General features: G+C 33.8%; 1 protein-coding gene and 1 long non-coding RNA gene across 3 annotated transcripts in view; one reads left to right on the top strand and one right to left on the bottom strand.

Moving 5' to 3' along the window:
• Nucleotides 1-14,196, top strand: part of LOC149800324 (uncharacterized) — a 53,765-nt gene extending 39,569 nt beyond the window's left edge. The window contains exon 3 of the long non-coding RNA XR_016421360.1: nt 13,693-14,196. This is a non-coding gene — a long non-coding RNA (uncharacterized LOC149800324). The remainder of the gene's footprint in view (nt 1-13,692) is intronic.
• LOC149800323 (ATP-dependent (S)-NAD(P)H-hydrate dehydratase-like) overlaps nt 1-22,775 on the bottom strand; it is a 269,318-nt gene that overhangs the window by 112,842 nt on the left and 133,701 nt on the right. The window lies entirely within an intron of this gene.

Raw genomic sequence — 22,775 nt, 5'->3', positions numbered from 1 at the left:
AATTGCTGGAAAGATTGTGTCTAGATAAGATGAGGGGAATGATAATGCACCATTACCAGGAGGTTTTATGACTCAATTTGTCACAGTTAGGAATTTGAATTTTGCTTGATGTCATAATCTACAAGCTAACTGATACAAGTTTTTTTCTTATGGATCAGGAAAAACAATAATCTTGAGGGTTCAGGTTGTTTTTCAAACAGTTCATAAAGATATGTCTTTGCACTTAATCATAAACATCTGTCATAAACAAACCCTTTCATGTAATTTATATACATCAAGTGATGCAACTTTTTCAGGGACTTTCTGCTAGATTATGGAGTAATGTGTGGACTGGATTTTTGGCATTGTCAAACTTTCGTGGTTTTTTGATGATTGTTGAACAAACTGTATTTTATTTTCATATATTATTGGGGACTTCAGATAAGAGTCCCCCTTTTAATAGTAGTAGATAATTATAATTTACAAAGGATATATCTCCTACTGATAATTTCCCACTTACATCATCACTGGCATTCAACCAATGAAACACCACTATCTGACTCATTCAAGTAAATGATTGCTTAAATCCTTTCAGATTTCTGTCTTTGATAGCGAAGAAAGTTCTTCTAGAGTCCTATTTTTGTTTTAAAACTAAATATTTATAACCAATCACATGGTGAAATATATTCCAAGATTATCCAAGATTCATTTTGAGAAAACAGATGATGATGAAATAAGACTCTTGTTAATCAAGATGAAGGATAAGACCTGAGTAAACCAAATGCTTTCAGCCATTGGATACAGGCATCAAGCCTGCTATAGTCCATACGTAGAAATTATCAATACAGTTGATTACAGTAGCATGTATTATTTATCTGTAAGAGACAGAATTTTTTCATTTTTTGGTAATCGTATTTAATTTACATATATAATGTCATGTACTTGTAGTGACTGTCCATGTTCTACCAGGTTCTCAATTATAAAATTTGTATTCCAGTTCAACAATCAAGACCACTGATTTTATCTATCTAGACTTATATTTTTTTAAGATGTATATCTTTGTACATAACAAATCAAAATGACTACTTTCTCAGTATAGGTTGTTGGAATTATGCAAATTAAATTTTTTTCTCCACGGCATCCTCAAAAATACAGTAAATATTACACCATTCCCTTGCTATACATCCCTTTATTATAATACATTTCCTGTAATAAGGTATGGTAATGGATCCCATTTTTGTGGTAGAATTATTTGTATAATGTACTTCATTATAAGAAGGTCTCACTATACGGCAGTATATTGGATCCCCATGGAAAGCATTATAATGAGGGAGTACTGTATCATGTACTTCATTATAAGACAGTGTCACTATAAGGCAGTGAAATCAATGCTTCCCATGGAAAGCATTATAGTGAAGTAGCAGTGTCATGTACTTCATTATATGATAGTATACACTTTGGCTCCAACTGACAGCATTATAACGAGGTAGTACTGTATCCTGTATTTAATTATAAGATAGTATATACACTTTGATTCCAATGTACAGCATTATAATGAGGGTATACTGTATCCTGCAATATAATGCAGTCTACGGATCTCAAAGACAACATTAAAACAAGGGAATACTATATTGCTTCCTCATGAAATTCTTCACTGCATATACAATACGTAACCTAATATTCTTGGTAAGCTGCCAGTAATATACAACCCTCGCAGTGTAAATTGATGTTGGACAGAATTTTTTGTACTTTAGGCTAATATATGTCTGAACACTTGGACATAAATTTTAACAATGGATTACTTATACTTTAGCCTTAAATATGGCCACTCCCCTGTATTGTAAATTCTGACATTGGATTACTTTTACTTACGCCTTATATATGGACACTCACCTGTATTGTAAATTCTGACATTGGATTACTTTTACTTACGCCTTATATATGGACACTCACCTGTATTGTAAATTCTGACATTGGATTACTTTTACTTACGCCTTATATATGGACACTCACCTGTATTGTAAATTCTGACATTGGATTACTTTTACTTACGCCTTATATATGGACACTCACCTGTATTGTAAATTCTGACATTGGATTACTTTTACTTACGCCTTATATATGGACACTCACCTGTATTGTAAATTCTGACATTGGATTACTTTTACTTACGCCTTATATATGGACACTCACCTGTATTGTAAATTCTGACATTGGATTACTTTTACTTACGCTTATATATGGACACTCACCTGTATTGTAAATTCTGACATTGGATTACTTTTACTTACGCCTTATATATGGACACTCACCTGTATTGTAAATTCTGACATTGGATTACTTTTACTTACGTCTTATATATGGACACTCACCTGTATTGTAAATTCTGACATTGGACAGGATAACTTCTACTTTTGATACTTTTTACTTAATATAAATCCACTCGATTGTAAGTGACAATTTTAATGCTTTATGAAGGAAAGGATTCTTTGTATTTATAAAATTGATCCATGAGGTTACTACACAATATTTAGTCTCTGGCTCTTAGTAGATATTACTCTAGAAAATGTGAGATTCTAACAGTCTTTTGTCCACCAATTCATCTTTAAGGAAGAATTAGTTACAAAAATTCAATTAAATTATTACTTTTATTGGTTAAAATAATACAAGTCAATATTAAGAACATTGGTTTTATTCAAAAAGAAGGAAAGGACAAAATAAGCCACAGAAAATATGGAAACATAAAATACTATTAAAATCTTGAATTACACAGTGGCATCTTTGCTTGCTTTTCAATACTGCATTCCAAGGATTGGTTCCAATATGTGTACATATGTGGTTGTCCATCAAAAGTAATTTGCATTCATTGGCTATCATCATGTATGCAACCAAAATACATGTACACTGACATCTGGACCAATGAAAGTGGGTCACATACAGTTGCTTGATGGAACTTGTGAAATCAATATTGGTAAAACAAATAAACTGCAAAACATCACCATATTGCAGGAGTACAAAACAGATGACATTCTGTTTCAGAACTTGACAAAATTTGTGTTACTGGAAAAAATATGTCCCCAGTTGTCATATTTGGTTTGGTATATTACAAAATATCAACATAAGTAGGACATTTCGTGCCAAGAAACAAGGATATAATATGGTGGATGATCCAATGGTATGATTTTATTTGAGCCAATACCCTTTCAGTTGAGAATTCTCCATGCTAAACACTTAAACACCATTAGTCAACTCTAATGACATGCAATATGACATACCATGCTTATTTTACAGCCTTGGGTCATATGACATGCAGTATGCCATATGCTTATTTTACCGCCTTGGGCCATATGACATGCAGTATGAGATACCATATTTATCAGACAGCCTTGGGCCATATGACATGCAGTATGATATATCTTGCTTATCTGACAGCCTTGGGCCATATGACATGCAGTATGTCATAAGCTTATTTGACAGCATTGGGTCATATGACATGCAGTATGCCATAAGCTTATTTGACAGCCTTGGGTCTTATGACATGCAGTTTAACTTAAGTTTATTTTGCAGCTTTGGACCATATGACATGCAGTATGACATGTTTATTTTACAATCTTGGGCCATATGACATGCAGTATGACATGTTTATTATATGCTCATTTTTTTCTCCATAAACTTTACACTGTCAGAATCGTTCAGTATTTTACGATATTGTACACCTTCATAATGCATTCACGTGCATAAAGGAACTGCTTTCTATTGTAAACAAACAATGGACACAGATGCCAGCACTTCTGATTTGTAAACAAATCATGCACACTCGAGTAGTAGGCGCTTTACGTGCAGTATATCCATCCGACAAAACGAGTACACTCATGTAGCAGAGGCTTTACGTTTTGGTTGATTAAATTTGTTTCTGAATGAACTAAAGCAGATGTTTCGTGGACTGCCACATACCAGCTGCTTTGCTGCATTCTGCATCAACTTTTTTGAAACAATGTTTCAGATTTTGGCAATATATGCCAGATTTCATAAAAATGATGGGTACCTACAAATAACATTCAAGTTACAAGGCATGAACTGTCTCCTTTAGCTGGTAATAAGAATGGCAAAAAATATACTGACAGTTTTACATCATGGATTTCCTCAAAATGTACTTTCTTAGTTCTGCAAATCTGAATTACATGACCCATGTCATGGGTTCTCAAGCTTGATTACACATTTCGAAATTGTACTGTAATTTTGACTATATTCCAAGTGCAATTACATCCTCCTTAATGCACTCAAAATAAAATAAACTTTAAATACCAAAGTGTCTTTTGGATAAATGCAATTGAAAGACTTCATATTTACTCCACATTATGATTTCAATTAGTCAATGACAGAACAGAAAACACTTGCAGATGTCACGTATAATTTGCACAAATAAATTCAATCCATAATCACACAATTTTCATAAAATCAACAAAAATACTAAAATCTATTCATTCCAGATCAAATGGAATAGCTGTTGCAATGTGCATTCATTCACAATATGACTCAAAAAATTTCAATTTTAAGTAGACAAAAATGCCATTTCTTTCTTAAGTTATGTCTAGCGCGACTAAGTTTAAATTTATCTGGGATGAGTTATGTGCGCATTAATAATGTTGTTGTTGTGTAGTGATGAATCTGTGCTTGTGTATTTAGTTTGGAATACGGCATGCATTCATTTACTTTGTTTCTTGAAGTGTATTTTGTTTATATAATTATGCCTTAGGTAGAAAAAGAAAATGCGCATATAATAAAAAGTTTACTGTATTTGTATGAGAAAATATTAACTCCTTTTGTCAGATGGATATACTGCACTCCCAAGTCATGCAGTATTCCATCCAAAAAACTTGTTTATATTTTCCCATACAAATGCAGTAACCTATAATTATTTTACAGCCTCAGGCCATATGATATGTAGTATGATGTATAGTTATTTTAGTCTTGGGCCATATGATATGCAGTATGACATGCAATATTTATTTTACATCATTGGGCCATATGACATGCAGTATGACACGCTTATTTTACAGCCTTGGGTCTTATGACATGCAGTATGACATGCTTATTTTACAGCCTTGGGTCTTATGACATGCAGTATGAAACGCTTATTTTACAGCCTTGGGCCATATGACATGCAGTATGACAAGCTTATTTTACAGCCTTGGGTCTTATGACATGCAGTATGACACGCTTATTTTACAGCCTTGGGTCTTATGACATGCAGTATGAAATGCTTATTTTTACAGCCTTGGGCCATATGACATGCAGTATGACATGCTATTTTACAGCCTCTGGCCTTATGACATGCAGTATAACATATGCTTATTTTACAGCTTTCAAACATATTAAATACAGTATGGCATTTACTTTACAACCTTGGGCCATATGACATGGAGTATGATATATGGTTATTTAACAGTCTTGGGCCATGTGACATAAATTATGACATGCATTTTTTACAACCTTGGGCCATATAACATGCAGTATGAATATCAAGCTTATTTTACAGTCTTGGGCCATGTGACGTAAAGTATGACATATGCTTATTTTACAGCCTCTGGCCATGAGACATGCAGTATGAATATCAAGCTTATTTTATAGCCTTGTGCCATATGACATGCAGTATGATGTATCATGCTTATTTGACAGCTTTGAGCCAGCAAGGGAAATAATAAGAATTTAAGTGACTCTCTGAAAAAATGTTCTTTTAGAAACCTTACAATAAATGCATGATACAATCTTATGAAAGCAAAAATGGAATGACCACAGAATAATAAAAAATATCCAAGATTCATTTATTTTCATGGGTGTCAGTTTTTGTGGTTTTGTGAAAAATGTTATTTTTGTCCATACATTTTTTTATTGCTTGGGAATGGTATCTTAATTTATCCAGAGAAGAATAACTGCTCAATGGGTTCTGAAATTCCTGATTTCCCAAGAAACCATAAAATCCCCCCAATCTGGAACTAAAAATAGGTACCACTTGAAAACTGGTATCTCATGAAAACAGATGCCTAATGAAAACTGGTACCATATGAAAACTGGTATCTGTGAAAATTGCTATCCCATTAACATTGGCACCCAATAAAAACTGCTATCCCATCAAAAATGGGTATCCCATGAAAACTGGTACCCCATCATAACTGGCAACCTAGGAAAACTGATATCCGATGAAAACTGGAACCCTGTGAAAAATAATGAATTTTCAGTACATCAGCTAAGGTAAAATCATGATTTTTTCTCATTGCTCCATTCAGTCAAGATTATTGTTTTAATTCCACTAAAGTATGAGATCAAGGGAGTCTTGACATGTATGCACCGTGCACTGCATATATTTGTACATACAGTATGTTTGGTCTAATTGCAAAAAACATAGACAAATTGTCTGTCATCACATACTGGATTGGCATATAATTGGTGTATGTTATTTGTTTTAATAATTTGAAATAACAAAATGCATAGACCTAGATCTGCCAGTGCAATATGCAATTTATGCAATTTTGCTGTTTACAGTATGTATTTTTACAACAATTTTAATTAAGGCACAGGTAGAACTGAAAATATTAAAAGTTTTCAATTTTTGTTTTGGTCATTAAAATATGTAAAATCATCATGACGTTAATTCTAAGATAAACAGATTTTTTTTTTAAAAACTTGACTACATTTTAAAATATTCAGATAAGCTTTATCCCATTTTATTATTCAATTCTGAAAAACATTGAAAATGTTAAGTTCTAATTTCAAGAAGTAAATTAAAATTTATTGTGTATGTATACAATTTCGTTGGTTTATATTTTTTCACATGTCTGTACTAAATTGCATACTATGAAGCTGAAATATATATCAATTTAGATAAATAAAATTCATTTTGTTTCTTTTTTAAGTTTATTAGCAAAAGAAGATCATTTATTAAGTTGATGTACCTTAAAATGCAGTACCACTGTTCAGAACATGTGATTTGGAATAAGTTTTGAACACTGAATTTCATTCTCCTGCTTTGATGTGTAATCTACAAGCCATCCCATGTCAAACCAACAAAGATGGGTATTATCTATATTAAAGTTTATTATGTTACTGTAAAAGACAACACTGCCTTCAGAATCATGGGAAATGTGCCTTAAAATGTCTGTTAAAAATGTAAATTTATCAAACATATTTAAAAAGTATTGAAATGGAGTAGAAAACACAAGACACTAAGAACTATGACAGTCATGCACATAATGCAAAACCTGTTTCTGTCTATCACCATTGCAGTACCAGATCCAACTAATTTATCCTGAATGTGTAAAACACCTAGAACATGCCTGCAATACAAGTCCCATGCAATCCCAAGGGTTTTATCAGGAAGTTTAAAAGTGGCTTTTTACATAGTATGGTATCTTTGTCGGGTGTGGTGGATCACTTACGAACAGCTGATGCCCTGATATCAAGGTTTTGTTGATGGCAATAGAAACAAGCCCATTACCTTTACAAGCTAGATCAAGTTTTTCTCACCACAAGAAGAAAGCAACTGAGTAAAATACAAAACTGTTACACTCGATGGCATGATTTGCCAGATAATGTCAGTTCTAGGTATTGTGAAAGACACAAGCACTGCAGCAAGTCATCTCCACTGATAGTTGATATTACAAGATCTAAACACAACTTAATATCTGATAGCAAAATGAAGGGAAAAGCATTAATTGAAATCAATAATCCATTTCATAATGCACAAATAACTGCAGATAAAGCTAAAATCCATATAAAACACTATATTTGATGGAGAAGAATAATCAACACTAAATTTCCACTGCTGTCCTGTGAGAACAACAAATGAAAGGCAAATGAAATCAAATCTCTGACAGGAAATATTCAACAAATGGAACATAGATGTACATTCAACAAAGCATATGCAATTCATTAATAGTTACTCAACTTTTCTTCTTTGTATTGAACGTTTCAATTAAGATTTATTCACCTATAGGTCACATGTGTTCTCTCATACATAATATTAGCATCCTAAATCAATACAGTAAAGCATGCATTAAAAGCCTAAGACTACAGTATCTACTTGCTTATATGTCGAATCAAACTGCAAACAATAAAGATCCCAATCTACTGTATCATAATATGCCTGCAGATCAGAGTCAATATTACTCATATCAAACTGCACAGAGCCAGATCTGTCAGTGCATTATGTGATAGCAGATCTGGATCTGTGCAGTTTGCTGTTGACTCGGCTTAAAAGTAAGCACAGATGATATATATTATTGTAATAAAAATTGGTCTATTATTCTAATAAAAACTGGTCTATCAATTAAGACATGTGGTCTTGCAACAGAGGTCATCAAATTATACATGGCAATAGGTCTTGTTTTTCAAAAAAATGATCATAAATGACAGATGGTTTCTGAAATAAGTCACTGGTCTTGTCCAAACTGATGGTAATTAGAATTTTTATTAAAATTACTTACATAATTTTACTTTACTTTTCATTTTGGAGTTCATATTTAAGAATGACTTCTTTATATTATTAAATTCTTTTATATATATATATATATATATATATATATATATATATATATATATATATATATATATATATATATATATATATATATACACATATATATATTTCAGTTTAACGTATAATTTATGGATAAGAATTAGGTATATAAAAATAGACATTACACATGCTTTGAAAAGAATTTCCAGGCTTGGTATTTGTGATCTGGTGTTCTGGCAATTGTTTTAGTTTAGTATATGATCTGTGTATCACATAAATTGCATCACATACATTTAATAGGTGTGCCCAGAGAAATGGGGGAATGCTGGAAATGAGCTAAAACTTTAACCCCTCCTGCACAAGTTTTTATGTGATGTCGTCAGAAACAATATTTAAACTCTCGTACTACAAAGCTGTCAAATCTTTGTTTTTTCCTTGGAGGCAATTTTGGGAGCAAATGGTGTTTGCTATGGAAGTTCTGTTTATTATTTATCCCTCATCCAAGAGTTTAGAAGATTTTGTATAAATTGGAAACAGGTTGGCACAGAGGAAGCAGGAAGAGAAATTGAGAACTTCAGGTCAACACCTGCATCTGATTCTGGCTAAGTGAAACTAAGTTTATTTATTTTTTTATACACATAAAAACTATGCACCCCTGTATCATGTGATCACATTACTAAGTAAAAGGTAAACCAAGAATTTGCTGATTTCAGTTATGTTTAAACTTTAAGGAAATTAATCATTGGTGGTGGATGGGGGCCATGAGGGCACATAAACGCACTTGGGACAGGTAATATACATCATGCTGTATTAAATGTACCTGAAGTGAGAACCTGATTGGACACTGTTTGTCAGCAATACTGATCATAGGTTACAATGGCACTGAAATTGTTAAATACTCATTTTCCTCTTGGGTGTATATGACACGAATGACAGTTTACTGGGGATTCCTCAAGCTGAGAAAAGCCATTCTGACATAATCACATTCAAATTTTTAATAAAAGGACAGAGTGAAGATACGTAATTACATAATTCAAAAAGGGGACAAGTGCCAGAAAATTGCTTATGAAGCAAAATTTCTCCCTAGATAATCAAATTCATTTGTATTATTTCATATTAATGGAACCTAAATTGGACCTGTATTTGAACTACTTCCTTATCAAATCTACGTTCTGGAGCTGTTACCAATTTGCAGCGACCTGGGTCACAACTTGTTGTTGTTGTTGTTGGGTTTAATGCCATTTTTCAGCACAAGATAGGCTATACATGGCGGCCAGTATTAATGGTGAAGGAAGAACCCAGGAAAACCCAAGAAAGAACCACCAACCCATGAGAAGCTACTGGCAAGCTTTCTCACATACCCACAATAGGCCAAACCCGCAACTCAAACCCACGCAGACAGAGGTGAGATAGCAGTGATCTGTAGCAGTGAGTGCTTTAGACCACTCGGCCACTCAGGGCCCCGGGTCACGACTGAAATATATGAAAGAACTTTCCAGCACTTCTGAAGGTCTTTTTGCATAACATGAGAATCAATGCAATGTGTTTTGTTCATGGATTTCAACAGTCATTATTTCAATGTTACATGGACTTCGCATAAAAAAAGTGTGGAAATGCCTCCATGAAAACAAATGTGCCTTTCCTATTGCACTGGTTTTAAAATTAGGGTAGACAGGCTTTTTTTTTACTATTAAAAAACCCCAGAACAAAACATATTTCATGTACAAAAATTTACCATGGGGGGTGGGAGGGAAGTGCTAGGGTCAGCAGTGTGAAACTGGGATGGTTGGCTGACTGGAAACATATTTTCTTGCTTGGTCTAATTTAGTTCATAGTACATATCTGAACATATACATGGTAAATGCAAAGATGGCCGTAAGATAATGGCTTAACTTTATAGAATGGCATATGCATTCCATGTCTGAATTGTCAAAATATGTTTGGAAAAAATATATAATGGTGGTTTTCAGGTTTAAGCTTTATACTGGCTTTAGTGGTTGCTTATAAATTCTTGCCTCTGAGCTCACAGTCACACTTCTTGGCTACTCGCAGATTTGACATTTTTTGGCATATGGCATTTTAAATAAATACTTTGAATTGCAATAGAAGAAAGAGAAGATATACTTTCTATAAGTGTTTCTGTTGTTACTTGTGTGCAGATTTAGATTCAGTATGTCTTTTATGAAAATACTGAGAAAAAATATCACTGTGTAAGACAAACTACCAGCTTGTCCATCATAGAGGTAAATTTTTTGGCTAAAAATCATCTGATGGGGGTGAGGGGTGGCCTCAGCGGAGAGCCATTTATTGCACCTTCATGATAAAGATAGCAATGATTTAATTTTTATCTCACATGTAAATAGTGAGACTAGGAGAATCCATCATGTGTTGGTGTGGGATAAGAAAATCTCAATCACGGGTCAAAATGTATTGGGAGGAATGAGGCTTCAATAATGTATTGCCAAGTTCCTGCCCCCAATTTGTGATCTGTGAGTGAAATTCCCTATCTCACACCAATGCATAAAATGGATTCTGTGGAATTCCCTATTTCACATCAATACATATGATGCATTGGATTCTGTGGAATTCACTACCTCACATCGATGCATACCATGGATTATGTGGAATTCTGTCTCACACCAATGCATATAATGGATTATTTTTTCCCTCTTTTCTCACAAGGAACTAGTGTTGAAAAAACAAGATAGTGCACTATCAGCACTGATAATTAGCTTTGAAAAAAAACAACTAAGAGTTTTCTGTTTTTAGATTATTAGGAAAATCATGCAAATTTTCACTTTAAAAAAAGAAATTTAACTACCAGTAATGTTTAGGACAGAAAATATTATTTTATTTGAAAACTACAAGAAAATTTGTAGATGTTCATGTGACACAAGCATTATATCAATTTCGATGCTGTAACAAGTGCATTCAGTGGAACAGGTGTAAAATTCTCACATGACATTCTCACAGGACAAAACTGTATCACACATAAAAAGGAAGGATTGCACTAAGTATTTCGGGGCCCCAAGTGGCCGAGTGGTCTAAAGCGCTCTTCGTTACGGATCACTGCCATCTCACCTCTGTCTGCGGCGGTTCGAGTCTAAGATTCAGCCAATGTGGGCATGTGAGAAAGCCTGCCAGTAGCTTCTCGTGGGTTGGTGGTTCTTTCCGGGGTTTTCCGGGTTCTTCCTCCACCATTAATACTGGCCGCCATGTATAGCCTATGGTGCTGAAAAATGGCGTTAAACCCCACAACAACAACAACAACTAAGTATTTCTGACAGAGTAGGATTATGTTTTAAAGTTCTGGTCACACAATATTTAACATCATTTACTTTATTCAACTGGTACCATATATGCTTGCTTGTAAGTTGAATCAAACAACTGCAAACAACAAAAATGTTAATCTACTGTAGTATAATGTGCCTACATAACAGGTTCTATGTTGTTTGTTATACTGATTACTCCTAATAAACTGCACTGACCCAGATCTTATGGCACATTATGTGACGGCAGATCTGGGTCTGTGCAGTTTGTAGTGGGTCGCATCTTATAAGTGAGTATATACAGTACATAAAATTACTATGTTACAAGGCCAGAATCTGTACAACAGAGATAACCCAATATTATGGTTTTCTGTCTTGCCTGCTTCTGCATGTTCATTTTATTTAAAAATTGCCAACTGCAAAGCTCAAAGAACAAGATCAATAATTATGACATGACCGATATCAAAACTTTCATTACCTATGTGACAAGGAACTTTCCCCATACTTTTCTAAGCAATGACTATTACTTGGGAATAGATATTCGGCTTAGGGTAGTGCGAGAAGGCAAATCAGCCTATACAATTTAATGTGATTTTTGGTTGCTTGAATCCAATGCTACATAAAATATACATTTTTCAAGATGTTAAAGACTCCTACATTTATCTCACAAGCAATCCTCAATTGTTGTATATTTGACAAACAATATTAACACTCCTTTATTTCATATGCAATCCTTAATACATGTACATTTCATATGCTAGCCATAATACTCCTACAATACAAATGCAATCCTTAATACTTGTACATTTCATATACAACAATTAACATTCTTACATTTCATTTGCAGTCCTTGACACTTACAGCTCATACACAACCCTTAATACTCCTATATTTCGCATGAATCTTTCATATTACATTTCACATGCAATCCTTCATATTATTACATTTCACATGCAATCCTTCATATTATTACATTTCACAACCAATCATCCTTAAGCAGTAGTACCAGGTGTGATAATGAAGGCATTCTCACACACCCAGGGAACCCATGTTAATATACACAGCACAGTTCTTCTGGCCTTTTAAGGGTCATAAAATGCGGTTTTATGCTTTTATTTTTGTTGGTTTTAACAGCTATATTAACACATTATTTCCTATACCATGTGGAGGCAACAGGTCCTAATTAAGTGCTTTTCCCCAAAGACAAATCTAGCAAGCTGACCTTTACTGGCATGGGCAGGTATCAAACCTGTTAATCTTGAATTATGTGTCTGATGCTCTATCCAATGAGCTACTGCAGCTCCTTAGATGTGGTTCCAAGAATATCTATGTTCCTTTAATAGCTTATAAGAAAATGCCTTTTAAAAGCGACTGTATACATTTACTTCTTTCAGATCCATCTAGCAGAAAAAAATTTGATGGTTTCAAAGTGAGCACTATGGTTATGTGCTGCTAACTCTGGCTCAGAAGCACACATTATGTATTGAAGTAACGTACTTTACTTTAATAATAAATACAAACAGAACATTAAATAAACTAAAAGGTATATTAAAAATAACTTCATTTAAAACATACAATCATCCTACAACTGAAAATAAACTAGAAAAGCACATTCAGGTGATAAATGGTGGAAACAGAATTAAAGTGAATTATTATATCTGGCTTTAATAACACTTTAACTTTCAATACACATCCCTCTTCCTTTTAAACCATTTCCTGGAGCTTTGCACAACTTGACATTGATTAGAAACTAGACACCTAACACCTGAAAGTTATTTACCTTCCTTTAAACAGTTTAATATTGATTTCAGAGCAGCAGGTTTTTCCTTTTATTTTTGAAAGCCCTGGAAGAATTTTACTAGTCTATTATAGCTACCTCCAATGCCTTCTGCATCTTATGCCACTTAATCCAACTTTAAATACTTTCAGAAGTTGGAGTCAGCACGGCTGGTCTACAGACGGAGTCCGTAATTGCATGCACATGTGGGGAGAACAATTTATAAATGTCAGGCGTTGATGTGCCCAACTTTTGTACTTGAAGCTTCAAGGAGAAACATTCAGATCTATTAAGTGCCTTTGATAGTCCATCTTGTACTGTAATACATACAGTTTAATTTCCTTTATCCAACTGCCCCATTTACATCAATAATGCATAAGATATATTACTGGTCATTTAAAAGCTTATCTATTTACAAAACCAACTGCAGGAATCTGAGAGATTTTATAAGGGAATGGTCTCCATCAAGTTTAGCACGAGTTTTACTAGGAACCATTGTTACATGTGTGACTGAACAGCAAACACCAACATGGAGAACTTGACACTTATGTATTGGGCATACACTCCTCACCAAGCACTATAATAAACCGCTTCCAAACTGGTGACCACTGCAGTAAGTACCAACTACTTCTCTAATAACGATATCTATGTATACTACAGGCAGTACATAGTCAAAAAATTAAAATCACCAATATACAATAAGTGTGTTCAAAGCCTGCATTCATTGTTCAAATGTCTAAATGAACTAAACAAGTCATGGGTATAAGTAAAAAAAAACAAGGAGAAGGAAATAATAAACAACTGTTTATTCTGGCAGACACCATAACAAGTTTCCTTTGTTTCTGTTCTTGCTGCTTGGTAAATTGCTCATAAAATTTAACTTGCTGTGCATTCTAATCCTTAACACAAATGTCATGATGGTTGCACACTGAATAAATAAGATACTGAGGAAAAGGCAAGGGCCTAAATGGAGGATTAAGTGTGTTAGGGGTGGCATTAATAATATATTTTACCCAGGATCACCAAAAACTATGGACCCATTTTTATTCATGGCTAGAATCTTGCATTAACAGAATGCAAGTCTAAGCTAAAAAGCAACAGAGTGCTCATCGTTCATTTGCAGTGCAATCATCATATCTAGGCAAGACATATAATGCATAACATCCTGGGACAGGAAAGAAAACTTTATTAGTGTTTTTGAAAGGGCTACTGCACTGAGAAATATCCATTAGTAATGGTAATTGTTCCATCTGGAGTTCTAAAACATTGGTCTCAATTAAACCAAGAACATCAACTTTTGATGCTGAATGTAATGCAACTCCTACGCTGCCAAACCAAATCCCCAAACTTTCACACTGTTCTCATGGAGTCAGAAAACCGTGTGTGTGTGTGTGTGTGTGTGTGTGTGTGTGTGTGTGTGTGTGTGATTTAGTTTTTAATGTAGCTTTAAACAATTTTCAGTCATATCAATATGATGTCTGCAGCATGGCAGTTTATAGTGATGTTTAGAAATAGGGCATTATGCCCTAGACATCCAGCATCATGTCCCACCTTGTCACATTATCCTGACACCAGGCTGACCAGCCCTAACACTAACCTCTTAATGCAGAGTGCCAAGCGAGGTGGCTGCGAGTACCATTTTTATAAGTCACTGGTATGACTTGGTTTGAGTTCAAACCCACCAGAAAACCTAGAGTTGGATACATTTTTTCTGAAAAACGATTCAATAGGTCCAAACTGTTTAGATGCACCATGGTAAAAAAATATATTTATGCCACTGCTGGCTTAGTTAATCTTACTTGTATACCACATCCCATTTTTATGAGCGTATTTTATAAGTACAACCATAACGAAATTAGTGATCCAATTGGAAAGCTTCCAGAAACTTTACTAGTTTTCATTTCTCTCAAAATCTACAATAAATTTACGCATGAACTGATCTGATCATGAAGGTGGGGTCAATGTCAAGTTCAACTGGGGGTCTACATATCCATGATGTCCAAATGTGCCTGATATTGCAGCTTACCTGGCGTACTTAACAGCTGACCATATCATTAAACATCCTTAATGAGTATTGTAAGTAAACAACTTTTGTAATGTATCTCCTGGCTAAGTCATATCAACGACTTATAAATATGGTACTATCAGCTACTTTGCTTGGCACTCAACATTAAAAGGTTTAAAGTGTTAGGACTGGTCGGCCTAGTGTCAGGTTAATGTAACTCAGTGTGATGTGATCTTCATGTCTAGGGTATGATGCCCCAGTGCTAGACATTGCTATAAACTGCCACACTGCAGACATCATACCAATATGGCTAAAATTGTTAAAGATACTTTCAAAATCTAAAAATACACACAATTAAATTCAGCTAACATCTTGAGGATAATTAAACCTTCATTCCATGTCAGATCAAAATAATATATTTTAAAAAACAGTCTCTAGAATGGTAAAAAAAAACCTCTGCCAGTCAGATGCAAGATCACTAAGAAAAGTCATATGATGTTTTGATGATACTAACCTTAGATTTACCAAATTAATTAAAATCTGGTCAGAAATACCTTCACTTGAATGGTAACAAGCTCAGCCAATCAGATGCAAGAACACCTCAATAATATGCCCCATATTATACCTATATTTAATCTCAATGATACCAGTCTATATACCATGTCAGATTACAACTGGATCAGAAACAAAGTTGTTAGAGTGTTGCCAAGTAATGCTTCCTCATCCACATGCATCTATTTTGATTGTAACTGTACTTATCATCCCCATTATCTTGATAAAATAAACATATTTACCAGATTTTAATTAATTTGGTAAAATCAATTAAGCAATAAAGTCTCAAGTTTAATAGCAAAGCTCATCCAATCAGATACAAGATCATCTCATTATTATGCACAAATTCCACTCATTGTCAGTTTGAATAGGTCTTGCTGACGTAAGCCTCTATTTCATGTCTGAACAAAACTGGACCAGTAATATGGCTTTTCAACTGGTAATAAGCACAGCCATTCAGATGCAATAAGCTTACATTTCCCAAACTGATCAAAACAGTATCAGAAACATGGTCTTTTGAAGGTTACAAATTCCACCAATCAAATGGAAGCTTTCCTCATTAATATGTGCTTATCTCTCTAATTATTGACCTCATCAAAGATCTTAATCATAATAACCCCATACTCCAAATCTGATAAAATCTAGATTGTAAATATGACCTCCAGAGTGGTAACAAGAAATTGTTGACAGACACTGGATGATGCTGGAAGGAGGCAGGGTCCTTAGTTACAAGCTCATGTAGCCAGCCCTACACCAAGGTGGGCTAAAAATAATCATACTATTATGTAATTTGAATTTCTGTATAAAAAATGTTTTCATATTAATACGGCAAATATTAGGTACTTCAGAAGAATTGTTTATAATCAGGATACTATTACCACAGTATTTTACATTAGCAACTCCCACCCCCAACCCCTATCACACAGGCAACAACCATAACATAAAACAATATATACATCTCTTTCTAATGACATTTAAAACAAATAATAATTGCTCAAATTTCATCATTATTTTTGTATTATTGACATTCTGCTTGCATCTTTTTTCTGTCATTCCTTCTTGCATTGTGTTCAAGAATGTTAATAGAAAAACCATACACACTGTCAAGATGGAGAACAATCTACGTAAATATAATTGTTTGTTGCTCCTTCCTTTGTGATGTACTATCTATATATTTATGGATGATATTCAATAAATACTGTTTAAATCAAACCAACTAATGTTAAGACCTCCCCCCCCAAAAAAAAACTCTCCTAGAAGACAGGTGGTCCTTGAAAAATATTTAAATATCAAATACTGAATCAATTATTTTGGTCTGTTAAGGCAGGTGGTAACTGAATAGACGTGGTGCTATTGCAAAGTTCAATTTAATTTGTGCTGTTTGAGTTCTGAACATTCTCATCTCTGGCAACTATTTCTTTTTAATATTCATGAGCTAAGATTTACACATTTTTTAAAAAGAACCAATGTTCTTTTTTAATATTTCATAGTGACACGCTGCATACATGCTGTAAGAGAAGGTGAGGATTTATACAATGGTATATAATGGTCTCTCAAGACAATTGGTCTCTCATAGGACTATCTCGAGACAGGCAATACTAGAGCAGAATTGTACAAGTTTCTAATTCACTAGCAAAAATTAATATTGTACTAGAATTGGATTAAGAAGTGAAAAGTATCAGAAACTGAATGTCAAATCTACTGTCAGGAAAGCCTCTGGAAGTTGCTTCCATATGAGAATTCCGGGAATTAGGGCTATGAAATAAATTGTATGATACCCACTTTGATAAATTAAATGTCATCTCTTCCCAATATGCAAATACAACAGAGCAAGTATTCCAAACCTTTCCAGCAGTTGCCCTCTCATTCCTTTGCCCCGAGATAGCTGGCTGCACCCAATCACACAGCTACAGAGATTCTTAACAACTTCATATCATGCTGCACCCTAATGTGATAGCTATGGAGAATCTTAATAGCTTCAATTTACCAAGCATGCAATATCAATTTGGGTTCTATTTGAAACCTTTTAACATAAAACATCTTTGGGATAATGTTTCAGGATGCATTATTTATTAAATCGGGGTTTGTTTCAGAGACTGAAGGATAAATGGTAGATATGCCCAAATACAATGTACAGTTAAATGTTAGTACAACTGAAAATGAGGATCAATGAAAAGAAATTCAAATAACAATCTAAATAAAAAGTAGATTTTTTTTGTGGATTTTGTATTGTCATTGGAAAAAACCCAAAGCAAAAACAAAACAGAATCTTTTAAATCATTGACAGGTGCTCTCAATGAAGAGATGACACCAATCTAATGAGAAAATGGTGAGTCATGTCCCTTGTTTCCAGCAGGTGGCACTGTGCTCAGGTTGGGCTATTCTTACAGTAAAAAGCAGGCTGCAGTTCACTCTCTTTAAGTTTGCCACATCTCTACATACACAAGAGAAAATTAGAGCTGCTATCATCCTAGATGGGCCAAAAGATGAAAAGGATGCTATCAACAAAAATGAGACTGAATTTTTAAACATAAAGTAATAGAATGTGCTATCTTTGAGAACAACAAGGAAGAGATGCAGGCGATATAGCCTAAAGCTATACAATTACAGGGACCAAGTTGAGTGCTGCACCACTGAAATATTAATTCAGGGTTAAAAAAAATAAAAAAATTCTGTTATCACCATCAGATTTATTTTGTATTAAGCAGCTGAAAATGTTCTTCACTATGTTTGATTTTATGAGTGTTAACAATAAACTCAAAACAGCAGTCATTTGTACTAAACAATGAAGAGACAGTGTGAAACTAATTTTGGGGTTGAAAAACTGATACCCAAACTGTTCAAAATCTTATAAAAAAAATGTAACGTTGAGTAATTTATCACTGTAGCTTCTATGGTAATGTTAGTAAAAGCTCCACTAATGGGATCAAGGATAAATAGCTTTCATGTATGTACATTATGAAAAAAATGGTAATTGTATAACACTTTTAATGTATTACAGACTGACAGAATTAAATGCCTATAACATATAAGAATCAGAAAATTCACAAAGCGGTCTGCAAAACTTAAAAGTGATTTAAAATGAAACCTTCACTGCAGGTGGCTGAAAATAAAATTTCTCACTGGCGTAACAGCTATAAATCATACAAAATCTACTCTACATCCAGTGTTTTCTCCAATTCTGCAAGAAAAGGGACCCTTTGGGCTGCCTGGATTGAATTTATGGAGCCCATCACACTTTTAGGGGTCTATGCCTACCATATATAACTTATAAGATGGGCCCAACAGCAATATGCAAAGACCATCTGATCTGCCATTGCATAATGTGTTAGCAAATCTGGGTCTGTGCAGTTTGCTAGGAGTAATCAGTAGAACAAACAATACAGACCCTGATCTGCATGCACATTGTGCTATGGCAGATCTGGATTTTTGTGTCAGCAGTTTGACTGGACTTACAAGCACATATATATGGTATTATTTCATCGTTTAATATCAATATTGCTTGCTAGTTACATCATTTCTCATGCTCTTATTGAGTTAAGAATATCTGCTGATAAAAACTGAAACAACTGCCATGACTGAGATAGCTTTGAATTCCTCATAAGGTTAAAAGCAACACTTGTGTTGTGCATGCACTCTGAAAAAAATAATTCAATGTGTCTGAGTTGCTGAAATGGCTGGCTTTTAATGTAAGCCAACATCCATGTTTTTTTTGGGTGAGTTTTCAACTGTAGCAACACAAGAGAAGGTAATCTTGATTACTGAGAACATTGCTGCATGATCTGAGTGTCACAATCAAGCATCTTGATAACTTAGAGGACCTGCCCAAGTCTGCACTTTGATGACAAACTAGGTTGCTAGTGATACTGATGGATACCATTTGTATTGCTTACATTTACTTTGCTAAGCACGCTACATATCCTAAAACATTTTAAATGACTGGATTCATACTGGAATTCTCTCTCTCTCTCTCTCTCTCTCTCTCTCTCTCTCTCTCTATATATATATATATATATATATATATATATATACTTTCTATCTATCTACACACACACACACACACACATACACACACACTTAAATCCCTTAAAACTGAAAACCATTGGGACACAAATTTGTTATCTTATTTTGAGAAGCTTTTAGTTTAATGAGGTGTGAAAAAGGTCTTCTTAGTGCTTATATAAAGAGACAGTTTGTAATTACGAGAGCATCAGTGTCTGTGTAAGAGTGCACAAAATTAAGAAAGCTGTATGTTTTTTTAAATACATGCATTTAGTAAAGAATTAGTTAAGCAATGTAAGTTCCTTCCGAAAGTCACATCCTGTCAGATTAATAAATACAGCTGTTTTACATAGAAATATAGTCTTTGTCACAATACACAGCTGAGGTACTATTTATTTTTATAACTTTACTTTAAATCCATTGGAATTATGAATGATATTCCACAATGTTTAAATATTCAGTGTAATTCATCCTATTTACATTTCAAGAGCCTGGCTTGAAGAGGGCCTGGAGTATAATACATCTTTAACTAGAGTGGCATGCATTAATGACTCCATTTCTTGTTATATAGGGCTCATCCAGAGCAATCACAAAGTACTTTAATCTCTATACAAGATCTAAAACTTTAGGGTATGTCACTGAGTGAATGTGACTTTTAAAATAATACTCTATCAGTCTCCATCAGCAAGCATCAAAACGGAGGGAACAGACCTGATATCTAATAAAAAAACAAACAAGCAAATAATGTATACAAATGAACAGCATCAATCACAATGAGATAATAAAGAGATAAATATAATCTTTCTTAAATGTCTTACCTACAGGCATTTAGTTAATATCAATTTGCCTTAAAAGCTAGGTCTATCCTATGGTATAAAGACTTTAGCTTTGCCCAATGTCAGCCCTAATTTGTGTCAGCATGAGTGTCAAGTGTTGTTTTAACCTTGTGTGCCACTGGACATTTTCCAGGTTTTTGTCTCACACATCATGCCACTGGACATTTTCCAGGTTTTTGTCTCACACATCATGCCACTGGACATTTTCCAGGTTTTTGTCTCACACATCAGCCCACTGGACATTTTCCAGGTTTTTGTCTCACACATCAGCCCACTGGACATTTTCCAGGTTTTTGTCTCACACATCAGCCCACTGGACATTTTCCAGGTTTTTGTCTCACACATCAGCCCACTGCAGTACTTGCTAACCATAATTAATCTTTTCCAGCATGTGTCAGGGCGCAGCTAAAATAATTTCTAAAATTTAACTGAGTTTTGCTTTTATGGGTTTTTTAAAGCATAACATTCAAATCTGGGATCAAAATTTGTTTCAGTATTTGGATTTGAGGGATTTCGGTTTACAGGAAAAAGTGAAGATATTCAACTAAACAAAAAATTATGCTTTGATAGAATTCGGATATACTGAGGTTTTGATCCAGAGGAATTTCACTATTTTGACTATATATATATATATATATATATATATATATATATATATATATATATATATATATATATATATATATATATATATATGCATGCACACACATAAACATGTAAGTATGAATTTTGATCCAGGAAGGTCAGTGAAATGGACACATTTAATATGGTGTAGTGACATATTGAGGTTGTAATTATGAAATACATTCATATGTAAAATGAGTTCCTCCAGCAAACTCTGAACAAAATACAAATGTTTTTTTATTTACTGTGTATCCAGTTTTTTTACTCTCCAAATATTTACTGTACACTAAATAACATTATGTCTCTAGATTCATCTGAATGTGTCATTTTATTTTCTGTCCCAGAGTTGTGGCTGCTTCAGTTTTAGTGTAATCTAAATTATATGCGTCACTGATTCTCTCTCAAACTATCTATTTTATAAAATGATTTCAGAAAACCTGGCTGAAGAATTTCACCAAGTAAAAGTAGCTTATGCCAGCTGAGTGATTTCAACAAGGGTTCAGTCGACAGCACAGCCCACAGAATGTTTATTATAATGTCTTCTGCATATGACAGTTGAATGATGACCAATAGGTCTTAGAGAACCATGAAGATATGTGATCTAGAACCAAACCTGCTTTGCAGAAACTATTACTGACTTACCAATATTGACTTCTGATCCTTAGTCATCTATAAATTTCTTTCTATTAACCAAAATTCAACTTGTCACTATTTTACAGAAGAATTTAAAAGTTTTTTCACACTCTGTACAAAGCAACAGTGATGATACTTTTAAAATATTTTAACAGCTGATAGTTTTTAATTTACTGAAATAAAAATGACTAACATACTTAAATACTGTCCTTAAATTATATTCTATCGCTTGTATCACATAAATAAAAATGTTTAGGTTGCAAAATAAATTTTTTTTTATGAGTTTAAATGCAGACTATATTTCAGCAGCTGATTAATTTACGAGCATTAATTTCTTTTGAATTTTTTTTGGGATAGACAATAAAAGTAAAAAAAACTAAAATAAAAGTTACAGACTATTACATTTACTTCTAAAAAAATATTTTTTGTGTCACAAGTTAAAATTTATCTTTAACAAATGTATATTTCCATACATGTCTGACAAGAAACATTACAGTAGTAATCCCTTTTATCCATCATGTGGATTTTTGTTCAGCTCTAATTTCTGTAAGCATTTCACAAATATTGCTTACAAGATTATCAT

The sequence above is a fragment of the Sinohyriopsis cumingii genome, chromosome 5 (assembly GCF_028554795.1).
Source record: "Sinohyriopsis cumingii isolate HCF-2022 chromosome 5, ASM2855479v2, whole genome shotgun sequence".
NCBI lineage: Eukaryota > Metazoa > Mollusca > Bivalvia > Unionida > Unionidae > Sinohyriopsis > Sinohyriopsis cumingii.
This window is presented reverse-complemented; position numbering and strand designations above follow the sequence as displayed.